We start from the raw sequence: 16,121 nt of genomic DNA on the forward strand, positions 1-16,121 counted from the left end.
ATTTTGTTTATATAGCGCCAAATCACAACAAACAGTTGCCCCAAGGCGCTTTATATTGTAAAGCCATCACCTTCCAGAGAGGGGGAGAGAAAGAGAGAGCCGAGAGAGGATTTTATTTTTTGCTGTATGTAACACTTGCTCTGACAATGGAAACGTATGTTTCCCATGTCAATAAAGCTCCATTGAAATAGAAAATCGAAACTGAAATTCTGAAATTGAGAGAGCGAGAGAAGGAGTGACACACAGACACACACAGCAGAGCACAGTGATCCCCTGCCAGCCCCCCCACCCCCAAACAGCTGATTTTCAGAAAGGGAGAGAGGCACCAACAGAGAGCGAGTGAGGGAGAGTGAGAAAGCTTTCAACATATGTTTGCTGTAACAGCTGGTGTCACAGACCGAATGGTGCACCCCTGAAAATTGGTCTGCCCAGTCTCCACTGCGCATGCATCATTTTGGACCTCAGCAGCTCATCTGAGACAGAGTCTGTTCATCCAAAGTGATCAAATGGATTAATGGGATTATTAACCATCACATGAGAAGGTAAAACCTCTTAAAGCATTCAGTATCAGTTTTAAGCAGAAATGAGGCGATACTATGTGACATTATGAAATGATCGATGCGCAGTGAATGCATCAGCTAGTAGCTCATGTATCCATGGCACTCAGATTGCTTCCTCCATCTTTTATGATAAAATAATGCTGAATTTACCTGGACATGATTGTACAAAAGCTTCAGATATCTGTCGCTGAGATAGATGATGACTGGAGTGCAGTTTTAAGCAGAAACGAGGTGATAATCCATGAACCGCGGCTAATGACTAATTTTTAGGGGGAACCGGTCAGTCTGCGGCACCGGCATTGTGGGGTTTCCTGCTGGGGTCATTATTTTCAGCCTTCCTTTTATTTTATTATGTTGGCATGTTTCTCCCTGCACATACTATTGGCGCCTGCTTTGAACTACATTCTGGCTAGTCGAACAGCATTTGTACACGGCTGTACGACTGCCGCTTGAATTGCCTTAATTGTCTGTCCCATACAGCTCAACTTTTGTTTGTTTTGCTAATATGTTTGATTCATACGCCATTCGTGCTCTAGTGTTACGGTGCCCATAAACTCTTTACATGTTGATCAAATATTTTTGATTTCTATTTTCTTTTGATTGGTTCTCTAGGCCACAGTAGCCCAAAATTATATTATTTTATGCCTCATATGTTAAAATGTAAGCAGGCAGATCGCTGTTCACACATGGTTTCCCTATTCAACACAGTGCTTTTTACAAAGCTGCTTTTTGTGCAAATCTGTTATGAGTGGGTTCGGGTTTATTGATTATGTGAAGTTATGTAAATTTCTTATTACTTATGTATTTATTTCTGTCTATTTATATGTGACTGTAGCCTATCCCAGCAGTTATTGGGCGAGAGGCAGGGTACACCCCGGACAGGCCTCAAGTCTGCATTTTTCTTTATTTTCTTCTTCTTTAATGCAATTCTAGTTATGTCTAAATAATATTATATGTGCTTTAAATCTAATCTAAGGAATTATATCTATAAGGAAAGGTCCCATGTAATAGGACTGAGAACCACCTCACCACCAAATCAGATTTGTTGTTGTGCTTGTTAGTTTAGAGATCAATGATTAAACCTGACTGATCCTGGCTAACATCCATTATGTGTGGAATACAGATTGATCTATTACAGTAAAGTTGGCAACAGGCTTGAAGCCTGAGCTTTGGCATTAAAGTAAAGATGATTTTGGTTTTATGATTCATCTAACGTATTGAGGTAAGCTCTTTGGGCCCCTGTTTTATAGCCACGGTCATGATCATAGCAGTAACCTCACCCCGCTGACTGATGGATGATGTGTTTTCTAATTGGATAGGCTGTAGATACAAGAGAGACAATGACCAAGAGAAGAAGAGAATCACATTGTGTCAATTACCATCCTGCTCACTTTCTTGTCTCAAGTTAATCTAGATCTGCTGTCTGATTAGTCAGAAAGAAGAGCAGAGCCAGCTCCTGGCAGATGGGAGAGGAGTTATCTTCTTTACTGTCCCCTCAGCTACCACTTTCTTTTTAGTGTTACATTTATTTCCCTGCCGTCATTCCCTAATGGATGGTGAAGTCAACTTCAGGGGTTCAGTAATTTGGCATCAACCATCAACCACACAAGTCAGAAGGTCGATTTGTCTCTATGTGTGTGCAGTCCTACATTAGCGATCAGCTGTACCCAGAGAGTTGTGTATAAGTAATATAGAGGGTGGAGTCATCACTATACCATCAACTCCAAAGAGCAGAGTTTTAATGAATCATACACACAGTGTACACAAAATACTCTGAGGTCAACTTGACGGTGGTGTATTATCTCCCACCAGCCGATCAGCCTGGTTTGGGGTGTGTAGAAAAGGTGTGTGAATGTGTCCTTGTGTCTGTCATCTGTGAGCAGGTTTGGGAAATTTGGTGACATTAGCTCCAGTGTTACTGAGGCAACAAGCAAGTCGGATTTTTAATGCGCTCACCCAGTCCATCGGTGATGAAAACCCCTGCCCAGTCCACAAAAATATGCATTAATTAAACAAAGGGATTAAAGAAAAAATATCTTCTTACTGAATTTCACCATCTACCTCTTTATAGAAACCCTTTTGCGATTGCGTCCTAGAAGTTAAGGTAAAACCAGGTGGAGAGAGCTAACAAAACAACCAGAATAAACAGAAATCTTTTTTATCACTTAGATTTTATTTTCATTGTATTTCATTGTAAATGAAAGCACAAATTACAGCACACAGTCCAACCAACATCGCCGCCTAACATCTCAAGAAACAGAAATCTCTAAAAATACAAAAGATTAATAAATATGAGCTGTGTTTCTTTTTCCTGGTCAAAACAAGGATGAGCAGAAATTTTAAAAAACGGTTTGATTTTCTCGTCATCTTTAGAATAGGCTAAAAAAAAAAAAATCACATTACTGGCAACCAGACAAACAAAAATGACCTGTTTTCTCTCATTCCAAGCATGTACTGTAAGTAGGGTGAGGTCAAAAATACTGAAACATCAGACTGTGAGCACCGACGCCGGGGAGGGGGGGTATGTCAAGCCACAGTGAGGACACAATTATGCAAAATTTCGCACTGCACAGCAGTCTGATTGAACATTCACTCATCTTCAACCGTTCACTTCATCTTCACTACATCTTCAAACTCCAATTAAGCATCACGGGGAGCTGGAGCCTGTCCCAGCAGTCATAGGGTGTGAGGCGGGGTACACCCTGGACAGGACGCCAGTCTGTCACAGGGCCACAAAGAGACAAGCACACACATTCACATCCGCATGCACACCTACAGACAATTAAACATTTCCAATCCACCTAACCTGCATGTTTTTGGATGTAGGGGGAAGCGAGAGCACCCAGAGAGAACCCATGCAGGCATGGGGAGAACACGCAGACTCCACACAGAAAGGTCACAGGTGGGAATCAAGCCCATGACCTTCCTGCTGTGAGACAACAGTGCTAACCACTAAGCCATGTGTTGCTGCTGATTGGACAATATTCAGTTAAATGTATTTGAACTGATATTCATTAGCAAAATAAATTTGGCATTCAGATTGAACTACAATACAACACCTGAACCACTTGGGGACCCAAATCAGCACTCAAAATTTCACAGTTTCATTGTCATTTTAAGTTGTTCAGCCATTTCCACATTGTTCACTGTCCCATTAGGCGAGTCGGCAACCACCTTTTTAAGCACCATCAAGATTGGTTTTTCAGCAAAAATCCAGTATCAATGGGAAAACCATTGATAGCCAACTTTGCAACAAGAAACATTGTCGAAGTTCATTTTTTATTTGGATCCCCATTAGGGATCCAAATAAAAAAACTCTTCCTGGGGTCCACACAGATTTACAAACACAATACACATAAATCAAAAATGCATTCAAAAGTGTAAAACTAAAGTAAAATTCCAATCAAATTAATCATCACACATGGTCAAGTCTATATACAACCCCTGGCAAAAATGATGGAATCACCAGCCTCAGAGGATGTTCATTCAGTTGTTTAATTTTGTAGAAAAAAAGCAGATCACAGACATGACATAAAACTAAAGTCATTTCAAATGGCAACTTTCTGGCTTTAAGAAACACTATAAGAAATCAGTAAAAAAAAATTGTGGCAGTCAGTAACGGTTACTTTTTTAGACCAAGCAGAGGGAAAAAATATGGAATCACTCAATTCTGAGGAATAAATTATGGAATCACCCTGTAAATTTTCATCCCCAAAACTAACACCTGCATCAAATCAGATCCGCTCGTTAGTCTGCATCTAAAAAGGAGTGATCACACCTTGGAGAGCTGTTGCACCAAGTGGACTGACATGAATCATGGATCCAACACGAGAGATGTCAATTGATCAAAGGAGAGGATTATCAACCTCTTAAAAGAGGGTAAATCATCACGCAATGTTGCAAAAGATGTTGGCTGTTCACAGTCAGCTGTGTCTAAACTCTGGACCAAATACAAACAACATGGGAAGGTTGTTAAAGGCAAACATACTGGTAGACCAAGGAAGACATCAAAGCGTCAAGAGAGAAAACTTAAAGCAATATGTCTCAAAAATCGAAAATGCACAACAAAACAAATGAGGAATGAATGGGAGGAAACTGGAATCAACGTCTGTGACCGAACTGTAAGAAACCGCCTAAAGGAAATGGGATTTACATACAGAAAAGCTAAACGAAAGCCATTATTAACACCTAAACAGAAAAAAACAAGGTTACAATGGGCTAAGGAAAAGCAATCGTGGACTGTGGATGACTGGATGAAAATTATATTCAGTGATGAATCTCGAATCTGCATTGGGCAAGCTGATGATGCTGAAACTTTTGTTTGGTGCCGTTCCAATGAGATTTATCAATCAATTTTCAATCAGTTTTATTTATATAGCGCCAAATCACAACAAACAGTTGCCCCAAGGCGCTTTATATTGTAAGGCAAGGCCATACAATAATTACGTAAAAACCCCAACGGTCAAAAAGACCCCCTGTGAGCAAGCACTTGGTGAAAGTGGGAAGGAAAAACTCCCTTTTAACAGGAAGAAACCTCCAGCAGAACCAGGCTCAGGGAGGGGCAGTCTTCTGCTGGGACTGGTTGGGGCTGAGGGAGAGAACCAGGAAAAAGACATGCTGTGGAGGGGAGCAGAGATCAATCACTAATGATTAAATGCAGAGTGGTGCATACAGAGCAAAAAGAGAAAGAAACACTCAGTGCATCATGGGAACCCCCCAGCAGTCTAAGTCTATAGCAGCATAACTAAGGGATGGTTCAGGGTCACCTGATCCAGCCCTAACTATAAGCTTTAGCAAAAAGGAAAGTTTTAAGCCTAATCTTAAAAGTAGAGAGGGTGTCTGTCTCCCTGATCTGAATTGGGAGCTGGTTCCACAGGAGAGGAGCCTGAAAGCTGAAGGCTCTGCCTCCCATTCTACTCTTACAAACCCTAGGAACTACAAGTAAGCCTGCAGTCTGAGAGCGAAGTGCTCTATTGGGGTGATATGGTACTATGAGGTCCCTAAGATAAGATGGGACCTGATTGTTCAAAACCTTATAAGTAAGAGGAAGAATTTTAAATTCTATTCTAGAATTAACAGGAAGCCAATGAAGAGAGGCCAATATGGGTGAGATATGCTCTCTCCTTCTAGTCCCCGCTAGTACTCTAGCTGCAGCATTTGGAATTAACTGAAGGCTTTTCAGGGAACTTTTAGGACAACCTGATAATAATGAATTACAATAGTCCAGCCTAGAGGAAATAAATGCATGAATTAGTTTTTCAGCATCACTCTGAGACAAGACCTTTCTAATTTTAGAGATATTGCGTAAATGCAAAAAAGCAGTCATACATTTTTCAGCATCACTCTGAGACAAGACCTTTCTAATTTTAGAGATATTGCGTAAATGCAAAAAAGCAGTCGTACATATTTGTTTAATATGCGCTTTGAATGACATATCCTGATCAAAAATGACTCCAAGATTTCGCACAGTATTACTAGAGGTCAGGGTAATGCCATCCAGAGTAAGGATCTGGTTAGACACCATGTTTCTAAGATTTGTGGGGCCAAGTACAATAACTTCAGTTTTATCTGAGTTTAAAAGCAGGAAATTAGAGGTCATCCATGTCTTTATGTCTGTAAGACAATCCTGCAGTTCAGCTAATTGGTGTGTGTCCTCTGGCTTCATGGATAGATAAAGCTGGGTATCATCTGCGTAACAATGAAAATTTAAGCAATGCTGTCTAATAATACTGCCTAAGGGAAGCATGTATAAAGTGAATAAAATTGGTCCTAGCACAGAACCTTGTGGAACTCCATAATTAACCTTAGTCTGTGAAGAAGATTCCCCATTTACATGAACAAATTGTAATCTATTAGATAAATATGATTCAAACCACCGCAGCGCAGTGCCTTTAATACCTATGGCATGCTCTAATCTCTGTAATAAAATTTTATGGTCAACAGTATCAAAAGCAGCACTGAGGTCTAACAGAACAAGCACAGAGATGAGTCCACTGTCTGAGGCCATAAGAAGATCATTATTTATATTTATAAAGATGACTGCCTGAAGAGAACATGTAAATTTCCACAGTCATTGATGATATGGGGCTGCATGTCAGGTAAAGGCACTGGGGAGATGGCTGTCATTACATCATCAATAAATGCACAAGTGTACGTTGATATTTTGGACTCTTTTCTTATCCCATCAATTGAAAGGATGTTTGGGGATGATGAAATCATTTTTCAAGATGATAATGCATCTTGCCATAGAGCAAAAACTGTGAAAACATTCCTTGCAAAAAGACACATAGGGTCAATGTCATGGCCTGCAAATAGTCCGGATCTTAATCCAACTGAAAATCTTTGGTGGAAGTTGAAGAAAATAGTCCATGACAAGGCTCCAACCTGCAAAGCTGATCTGGCAACAGCAATCAGAGAAAGTTGGAGCCAGACTGATGAAGAGTACTGTTTGTCACTCATTAAGTCCATGCCTCAGAGACTGCAAGCTGTTGTAAAAGCCAGAGGTGGTGCAACAAAATACTAGTGATGTGTTGGAGCGTTCTTTTGTTTTTCATGATTCCATAATTTTTGCCAGGGGTTGTACATATAAAAAATAGATACAACCTCTCCATGTATGGATAAGCAGATTTAACCCAGATTGCTCATTATGTTAATAAATGCAGTTTTAGAACTTTAAAAAAAAAACATTAATTTGAAGTGAGTTTGATATGTTCAGGTAATAAATTCCATTCCTTCATACCCCTAAAGATGACAGTGTTCTTAATAGCATTAGTTCTAGCTGCAGGCAGTATTACGTTTCCTGCCACAGCATGTCTGGTTATGTATCTCTGATTTTCTGAACTGAAAGAAAAATTCCTAAACAAAATACAAGGTAACTTAGTGACAATAATTTTTCTCATGAAAATGATCAGTGAATATAAAAGTTTAAAGTAAAATTTTTCTGCATTGTAATAATATTTGTCCTATAACTGCAGTTAAGTGCAACACGAGCAGCCCTATTTTTAATAATCTGTAATTTAATTATCATTTCTCCAGTGGAATTTGACCAACTGCTGGGAAATAGTCCAGAAATACTAATAGTAATGCTTTAATAACATAATTTGTTGTAGTACAACTTAAAAACCTTGCATGTCTTCTCATAATCAATATACCCCTGCCCATGTTTTACAAAAATATTATTTATATGTTTTTCAATGTTAATTTTGAGTCTACCGTTACACCCAGCAGCTTGGTCTCATATACTTGATTTATTATCATATTATTAATTTTAATATTTAATATGGGGTTTTTCATAATAACACAACTGGAGCCAATAATCATACAGTTAGTCTTTACTGTATTTAACACTAGCTTGTTAGATGTTATCCAGTCAGCTACATTGTGCAGTTCCATATTTAAAACAGTTTCTAAATCATTGCATGAGCATGCTGATGTATAAATGGTTGAAGCATCTGCATACATCACTATACTAGCTTTAACTAAAATATATGGTAAATCATTCGTGAAAATTGTAAATCATAATGGATCAAGGCAACTCCCTTGTGGCACTCCATATACAATACTCCTGGTGCTAGAGAAGCTGCCATTAAAAAACAATGTCTGTGATCTGTTAGATAGATAGCTATAAAAAAGTTGTTGGGTTGACTGCGCAGACGTTTGAGCAACTTTGACTGTTTTGGCATGATCACGGAGGCACTGTTTTCCATGTACTTCAAGTGGTCATGAAACCGCACAGCTTTCTCGTGTAGTCCAAAAAATAGTCTCTGACCTTGTCCTTTTCCTCCAGCCATGACCATTTAAAGTTGTTACAAACGGGCACAGAGTAAATAGCCATTTTTTTAATCTCACCTGTTGAATGCTTTCAGTCAGATTCATCATCACACCCTACCGAAAAACTTTTGTCCACAGAAGAGCCATTGTTTTAGAATGCAATGTCTAGAAATACTTAAATTCATTTTCATGAAAAAAGCCACTGGAGCCACTGACAAATCTACAGACTACCTGAGAGCTTGCAAAAAATCATTGAAAATCTGAATTTTTGAGGAAAAACTGTGGAAAACTTACATGCCTGTGTTGGGTGAAGCTGCATATCATAATCGACAGTCTAATAAGACAACACCCCCTCCCCTTTTTTAAAAATTGTCATCAGATCTGCATTGATCTCATATATGGCCTTTTGGCAGCCCAATTGACAAATGTTAATCATAGCAACTAAGAACTTTAATCCTTGAAAACATCCAAACCATCTTTTTTACCCATTTATGAGTTGGCCAGTACTTAGGTGGAGTAAGCACTGCCAATATGGGAACAACCAGAGCTGCATTAAGAGTTTGTCCAGCATATATACAATCTATGGTTGGTAGTTCAACTCTTATGCCACATGTCTGCTCTACTGGAATGTAGTGATAGAGTGACTAAAGAGGATGTGCAAGAATGAAAGCAAACCTTTACAAGATGGCAATTAGACCAGCAATGCTTCATGGCTTGGAGGTGGTGGTGCTGACAAAAAAACAGGAAGTGCAGCTGGAGGTGGCAGAGGTAAAGATGCTGTTATTTCCTTTGTGAGTGATGAGACTGAATAAGACTAGGAATGAATTTATCAGAAGGACAGCACAGTGGAACGGTTTAGAAATAAAGTCAGCGAGGTGAGACTGAGATGACTTGGATGTGCAGAGGAGGGATCCAGGATATACAGTTGTATGTAAGTTTGGGCACCCCTGATGATTTTCATGATTTTCCTTTATAAATCACTGGTTGTTTGGATCAGCAATTTCAGTTAAATATGTCATATAGCAGACAAACACAGTGATATTTGAGAAGTGAAATGAAGTTCATAGGGTTTACAGAAAGTGTGCAATAATTCTTTAAACATAATTAGACAGGTGCATAAATTTGGGCACCCAAACAGAAAAAAATACATCAATATTTAGTAGATCCTCCTTTTGCAGAAACAACAGCCTCTAAATGCTTCTTATAGCTTCCAATGAGAGTCTGGATTCTGGTTGAAGGTATTTTGGACCATTTTTCTTTACAAGACATATCAGGTTTGTTGGTTTCCAAGCAGGGACAGCCCGCTAATAATCACACCACAGATTTTCAAAAATGTTCAGGTCTGGGGACTGAGATGGCCATTCCAGAATGTTGTACTTGTTCCTCTGCATGAATGCCTTAGTAGATTTTGAGCAATGTTTCGGGTCGTCTTATTGAAAGATCCAGCCCTGGCACAACTTCAACTTTGTCACTGATTCATGAACATTGTTCTCAAGAATCTGCTGATATTGACCGGAATCCATGTGATCCTCAACTTTAACAAGATTCCCAGTACCTGCACTGGCCACACAGCCCCACAGCATGATGGAACCACCTCCAAATTTTACTGTCGGTAGCAAGTGTTTTTCTTGGAATGCTGTGTTCTTTTTCAGCCATGCATACCGCCCCTTGTTATGTTCAAATAATTCAATTTTAGTTTCATCAGTCCACAGCACCTTATTCCAAAATGAAGCAGGTTTGTCCAAATGTGCTTTAGCATACCTCAAGTGACTCTGTTTGTGGCGTGTACACAGAAAAGGCTTCCTCTGCATTACAGCATCATACAGAGAAAGTGCGCTGTATAGTTGAATGATGAACAGAGACACTATCTGCAGCAAGATCATGTTGTAGGTCTTTGGAGCAGGTCTGTGGGCTGACTATGACTGTTCTCACCATCCTTCACTATAGCTTATCTGAGATTTTTCTTGGCCTGCCACTTCGGGCCTTAACTAGTACTGTTCCTGCAGTATTCTATTCTGTGTTCCTCACAGTGGATACTGACAGCTGAAATCTCTGAGATAGCTTTTTGTATCCTTCCTCTAAACCATGATGATGAACAATCTTTGTTTTCAGGTCATTTGGGAGTTGTTTAGAGGCTCCCATGTTACCACTCATTAGAAGAGATGCAAAGAGGGGGAAACATTTGTAAATGGCCACCTTAAATACCCTTTCTTGTGATTGGATTCACTTGTGTAAGAAGGTCAAGGGTCAGTGACCTTACCAAACCAATTTTGTGTTCCAATAATTCATGCTAAATGTATTAAAATCAATAAAATGACAAGGATGCCCAAATTTATACACCTGCCTAATTTTGTTTAATTATTGCACACTTTCTGTAAATACTCGAAACTTCATTTCACTTATCAAATATCAGTGTGTTCGTCTGCTATATGATAAATTTAACTGAAATTTCTGATCCAGACAACCAATGATTTATAAAGGAAACTCATGAAAATCATCAAGGGTGCCCAAACTTTTGCATACAACTGTAATACCAAGATATTTAATGGTATTCACTTTTTAAGTGCTTCTCTCTGCACACTAAACACCTGAATCCTGATCACCATGAAACCTCAAATGACATCTTCCTGATCCAGACAACCAATGATTTATAAAGGAAAATCATGAAAAATATCAGGGGTGCCCAAAGGTTTGCATACAACTGTATAGGGAGAAAGATGCTGAGGCTAGAGCCACCATGAAGGAAGAGAAGGCAAACGCCAAAAAATAAATTCATGGATGTATTTAGGAATGACGAGCAGGTGGTTGGTGTAACATAGGAAGTACAACCAACTGGCCCAAGTTGTATCAGGAAGGAAGGAATGGAAAATTCATTCTCTCAACATGTTGCAGGAAGGCTCGCCATACCTTCCAAAACTTATGTGCAGTACCCTTGAGAAAAAAATCCCTTTTTTTTTTCCAGTTTAAGAAAATAAAGAACATCCATGACTTTTTTCACTCTGCAAAGACAGTGTGGCTGTGTTAAGTTCATCAGTCTCTCCAGCTGCAAGCTGTTCAGTGGTAATGATGGGAATATCTAATTTGCCATAATAACTATCGAAGTCCTGTGAGGTGGAATCTAGATCAGATATAGATATAATAAAGAGAAAGATAAAATTCTTTAAATGCATTATTGATTTCCAAAGGATCAGGGGTCATGCCCACATTAGACCAAGTCTGAGGGATTTGATGTGAAGATGCCTGCCGAATTTGGTGTGCCAGAAGCTTACTGGACTTATAACCATGCTCAAAAAAGCTGGATCGTGACTGCAGCATTAGCTCAGTAGTATGATGTGACATAAGAACATCAAATTCAGCCTGTAAAGAGAGGGATTCCTTATAAATGTCAGAAGATGAAGATTGTCAAGTTGAGAAATACTGTGTGTTAGATCAGACAATTTATGCTTCCTGAGTTTTTTCTTATATCCTGCATGAGATAACCTCACCTCTTATATATGCTTTTAGAATCTCCTATAGTACATGCCTGATGTTTTGTTCAAACTAACAAAGAAATCAATCTGCTATGAAATAACCTTCTCAAAATCCTCAGAAGCCAAAGTGGGCAATTATTGATTAAGTTATTAAAATGTATCATCATAGAGGTTGGGGCATGGTCAGAAATAACTCTAATGTCGTATTTACAGGCAGATATACCAAAGGGAGAAACCTGTTGTCAACTCAGAAGAAAATCAATATGAACAATGGTATGATGGACATGAGTAAAAAAAAAAAAGAATATTCCCTTTTAGTGGGATTAAAAAAGTGCCAGATATCCAAAAGTCTAAATTGCTGTGTAAACGACTGTATTACTTTGGTGGACCTCGAAGGAGGAATGATCCAACTGAGGGTCAAGCCAACAGTTAAAAGTCTCCACCTAAAATTCAAAAATACAAAGACATATCGGGGATTAATGAGACCAAATGTTTTTTTTAAAAAAAGCATCATTATCATAATTAGGAGCATAAACATGGGCAAGGATTACAGGAGTGCCAAAGAAGGGTCCATTGACTATAACAAATCTGCCATTTGGATCAGAAATGGTACTGCAGTGGAGGAAAAGGAGAAAGGAAAGAGACTTACGTATGCAGCAGGATAGCTGTACGTCGTGACCTGTCCTGACAAGAGGAGTGATAGATGTGACCCATCCAGCCCCTCTTCAGCCTCAAGTGATCAGATGCTTTAAGGTTTGTCTTCTGTAATAGCATTACCTGGGTGCCTAGATGCTGGAGGTGGTGTAAAACCTTACTGTGATTTATAGGATTATTCAGCCCTTTACAGTTAAAGCTGATGACAAAAAGTTATTCAGGCTACTCTACATGAAAATTTCAAAAATTGTCCTCCTTGAACTAAAACTCAAAGTAAATCTCTACAACTTGATATAAATTAAATAAAAGTCTCAAAGCCAAGGTGATGGGTTGCATAAGTAATGACACCCTTTGATATAACACGCATGAATCATTGCTTTCACAGCAACTATATTTTGGATAAGTCCGGGGATGGTTACATGTAAATTTCTAAGTCACTGGATACGTCTTGGACTATATTTACATCAGTTACTAAGAAACGCAAACATTATGGTACTGTTTTGTAAATCTGTGTTGTGAGTGACCATGCAAAAAGGAGAATAGTAAGGGAAGCCACTGGGAATCTGAAATCTGGGAATACGGCAAGTTTTATATTTTGCATCACCAGTTTAGTCACACAACATCATGGTGGAGTGGAGTAGAGAAGGGGTTTCTGAAAAAAGAAATAAATAATAAAAACAAATGATAATAATAATAATAATACCTTTGAATTCATAAACATTCATTATTTGTATAATATACAAATAATGAATGTTTATGACATCAATGGTACGAATATTTCATGAGGTGAAAGGTGGAATGTTCCATTCAACAAGGCATAGCCGAGTTGAATGGAACATTCCAGCTTTCACCAAATTATTCATTCCATTGAAAGAATGACAAATCATTCATTATTTGTTTTATATAAAGGTAAAAATATATCCTTGTCATTTGATATTTTATTAATTTATAAACAACAGAAAAGGGACTTACATTTTGGTGTTCCACTGGTGCTTAAGTCCAACACGAACTTTAAATTGGAGTCCAAAATTGTGACGATGTAGTCAGTGATGCCGTACGTTGACTTTGTATACTTGCAAAAAAAAAAAGACTTTGTGTAGTTCCTCAGTCCAGTGAAAAATCACATCAGAAATGTGTCCAGGTTTCCATCCTAACAGCTCTTCATGCCTCCAGATGGCTTACAGCATAGTGGATTTGTTTTTTGTGTTAGAAGAATTAGCAGCGTCATTTATCTCCTTTAAATCACCGTCCGCAAGAAAAACAAACGCCAGCATATTTAGCTAAACGCTGCCCCTGGTAGTGTGAGCGTGCGCGGTGGTCGGGGCATGCAATAGCACATTTTTTTCATATTTCATATTGCAGCAAAATTGCACACTAAAAAGAATATTGCGCGGTATGAATAATCACATGACATGCAACCCACCAATCAAATGACAAGGATCCACACATGTTATATAATGTGCAGTATCCACTGCCACTGAAGTATCACAGTTTTGTACATACTTTTCTCTTTTTTAAATATGTAATCTCTTTATCACTACTATGTTCTTATAATTTTTTCTTTTTTGAATTTGCCCTCTGGACCAGTGATGCCGGTAACGCGTTAATTAGTAACGCGTTACTCTAATCTGACCACTTTTTTTTAGTAAAGAGTAATCTAACGCGTTAATCTTTCCAAATCAATAATCAGATTAAAGTTACTTCTCCAAGTCACTGTGCGTTACTATTATTTTTACATTGTGGGTCGATAGCAGCATTAAACTTGGTCCGTGGGCAGGAGGTTGTAGTTCACCTGAACTGCCCACTTTAAGCAGAGCTGTGAGCTTTTCATCCACGGTTTTCTGTAGCAGCTCGTCCTCACCTCTTAAGCGCGGTGATCAGCACACCTGCACTGAGCTTTACAAAGACATTTTTATACTTCTTTTCCTCCTTTATTTAGAATTCTGAGCTGAGCCGCTCCGTATCGTCTTGTTAAAAACAGCTGATCCTCCACGACGCGTCAACAACTAACACTATTTTCCACTCAAATGCACCTAAACTCTCTTTCTGAGGACCACATGATGTGAAAACGCAATGAAACTTTCTTACCTGTAAATCTGGTCCTGTTTTCCTGCATAAATAAATGTTATCCATTCTTTGTGCTCAAATGCCAAAGCAGGGGCGAATCCAGATGGAATGGGGACGTGGGGCAAGGATGTGCCCCCCTCCCCCACAACACCCCTAGATTAAAGGTCCAGTTTTGAAGCCGTTTTTTATTACAACTACTAATATTGCTTAAAATAATAATAATTTCGACAAGTAAAATGTTTAGAGAGAATTTAAATGTTAGAAAAATGTTAGAATTTAATAGTTACATTTATAAACAATGTAGGTTCGAAATTGCAAGTTTTACTGTTACAGTGCTGTCAACAGTTAAATATGAGGTCAAGAGAGAGTTCTTTATTTTACTTTTTTATAAAACAAGTATTTATTTTCATTGAAGTCAAGAAAGGGTGACTATAAAGTGAGTTTTGGCAAAACAGGTATCATTGTCATGTTGAGGTGGCAGAAGGTTGTTGTCGGCAGCTGGGGAAAGTAACTAAAAAAGTAACTAGTAATCTAACTTAGTTACTTTTACAGTTGAGTAATCAGGAAAGTAACTAAGTTACTTTTTCAAGGAGTAATCAGTAATTGGATTACTTTTTCAAAGTAACTGTGGCAACACTGCTCTGGACATACCTCTTTCATTCGGTTAAATTTAATTTTTATTTTTCTTTGTGTTCAAGCCTGCATGTGGTTTACTCAGGTTTATATTTGCACTGAAAGGCTTGCACCTTACCTTGCATTGTACTTGTTACAATGACAATAAAGACTCTGTATCTGTAAGTAAAGCTGACCAGATGCCCATAATGTCCTACTGTAAGTGCAGGGAGTTAAAATTTCAGACAGGCAGGAAGGTGCAAGGCCATTTACCCTTAAAAACAAACATTAAAATCTTAAAAGCAATTCTAAAATGAACTGGAAGCCAGTGGAGTGAGTACAGTACAGGTGTAATATGCTTACGTCTGCAAGTGTTCATTAAAAGACGAGCAGCAGCATTCTGCACCAGTTGGAGGTGTGTAAAATACGAGTGGTTAATACCAGTATAAAGTGCATTACAATAATCAAGCCTGATTGACTGATTGAAAAGAGAGAAGCCAATTTTAACTCTGATAGTGTTATCTATCTAACGCTTGCATGTTGAGAAAAATTTGTTTCTGAACAATAATGTTGGGGAAAGTGTAGTGACACGGACCCACAACAGGGGGCGCAAATGAATGGTCAATAGATGAGCCAAAAGGTAACAATTTAATGTTGTGAATGTGCACAATGATGATACAGACAATCACAGAATCTGACAGCAGTCAATACACCAAGGTGACGTGTGGGCAGGCTCGAGGATAGGAGACGTCTGTCCTGAGAAGAGCCGGAACCACATGATTTTCACCACCACAGAACCCGGAGAATACTGGAGCCGCCAAGTCCCGAATTCCCAGGTGACCACCGTCCCCGACTGTCGGATCTGGTACTGCTGGCGAGGAGCACAAACAGTGAGATGTGGGTGTGTGCACACCCAGTAACAAAAACAGTCAGAAGGTGGAAAGTCACCTCCTCTTCTGGCGGCCCACACAACAAATAAGTTTTTAAT

At 38.8% G+C, this 16,121-nt stretch overlaps 1 protein-coding gene across 3 annotated transcripts in view; it reads left to right on the forward strand.

Annotated features, from left to right (window-relative positions):
• The window catches only part of si:dkey-91i10.2 (uncharacterized protein LOC555224 homolog), a 181,628-nt gene that overhangs the window by 64,471 nt on the left and 101,036 nt on the right, over positions 1-16,121 (forward strand). The gene's annotated exons all lie outside the window — the stretch shown is intronic.

Source organism: Thalassophryne amazonica, chromosome 14, assembly GCF_902500255.1.
Source record: "Thalassophryne amazonica chromosome 14, fThaAma1.1, whole genome shotgun sequence".
Classification (NCBI taxonomy): Eukaryota; Metazoa; Chordata; class Actinopteri; order Batrachoidiformes; family Batrachoididae; genus Thalassophryne; species Thalassophryne amazonica.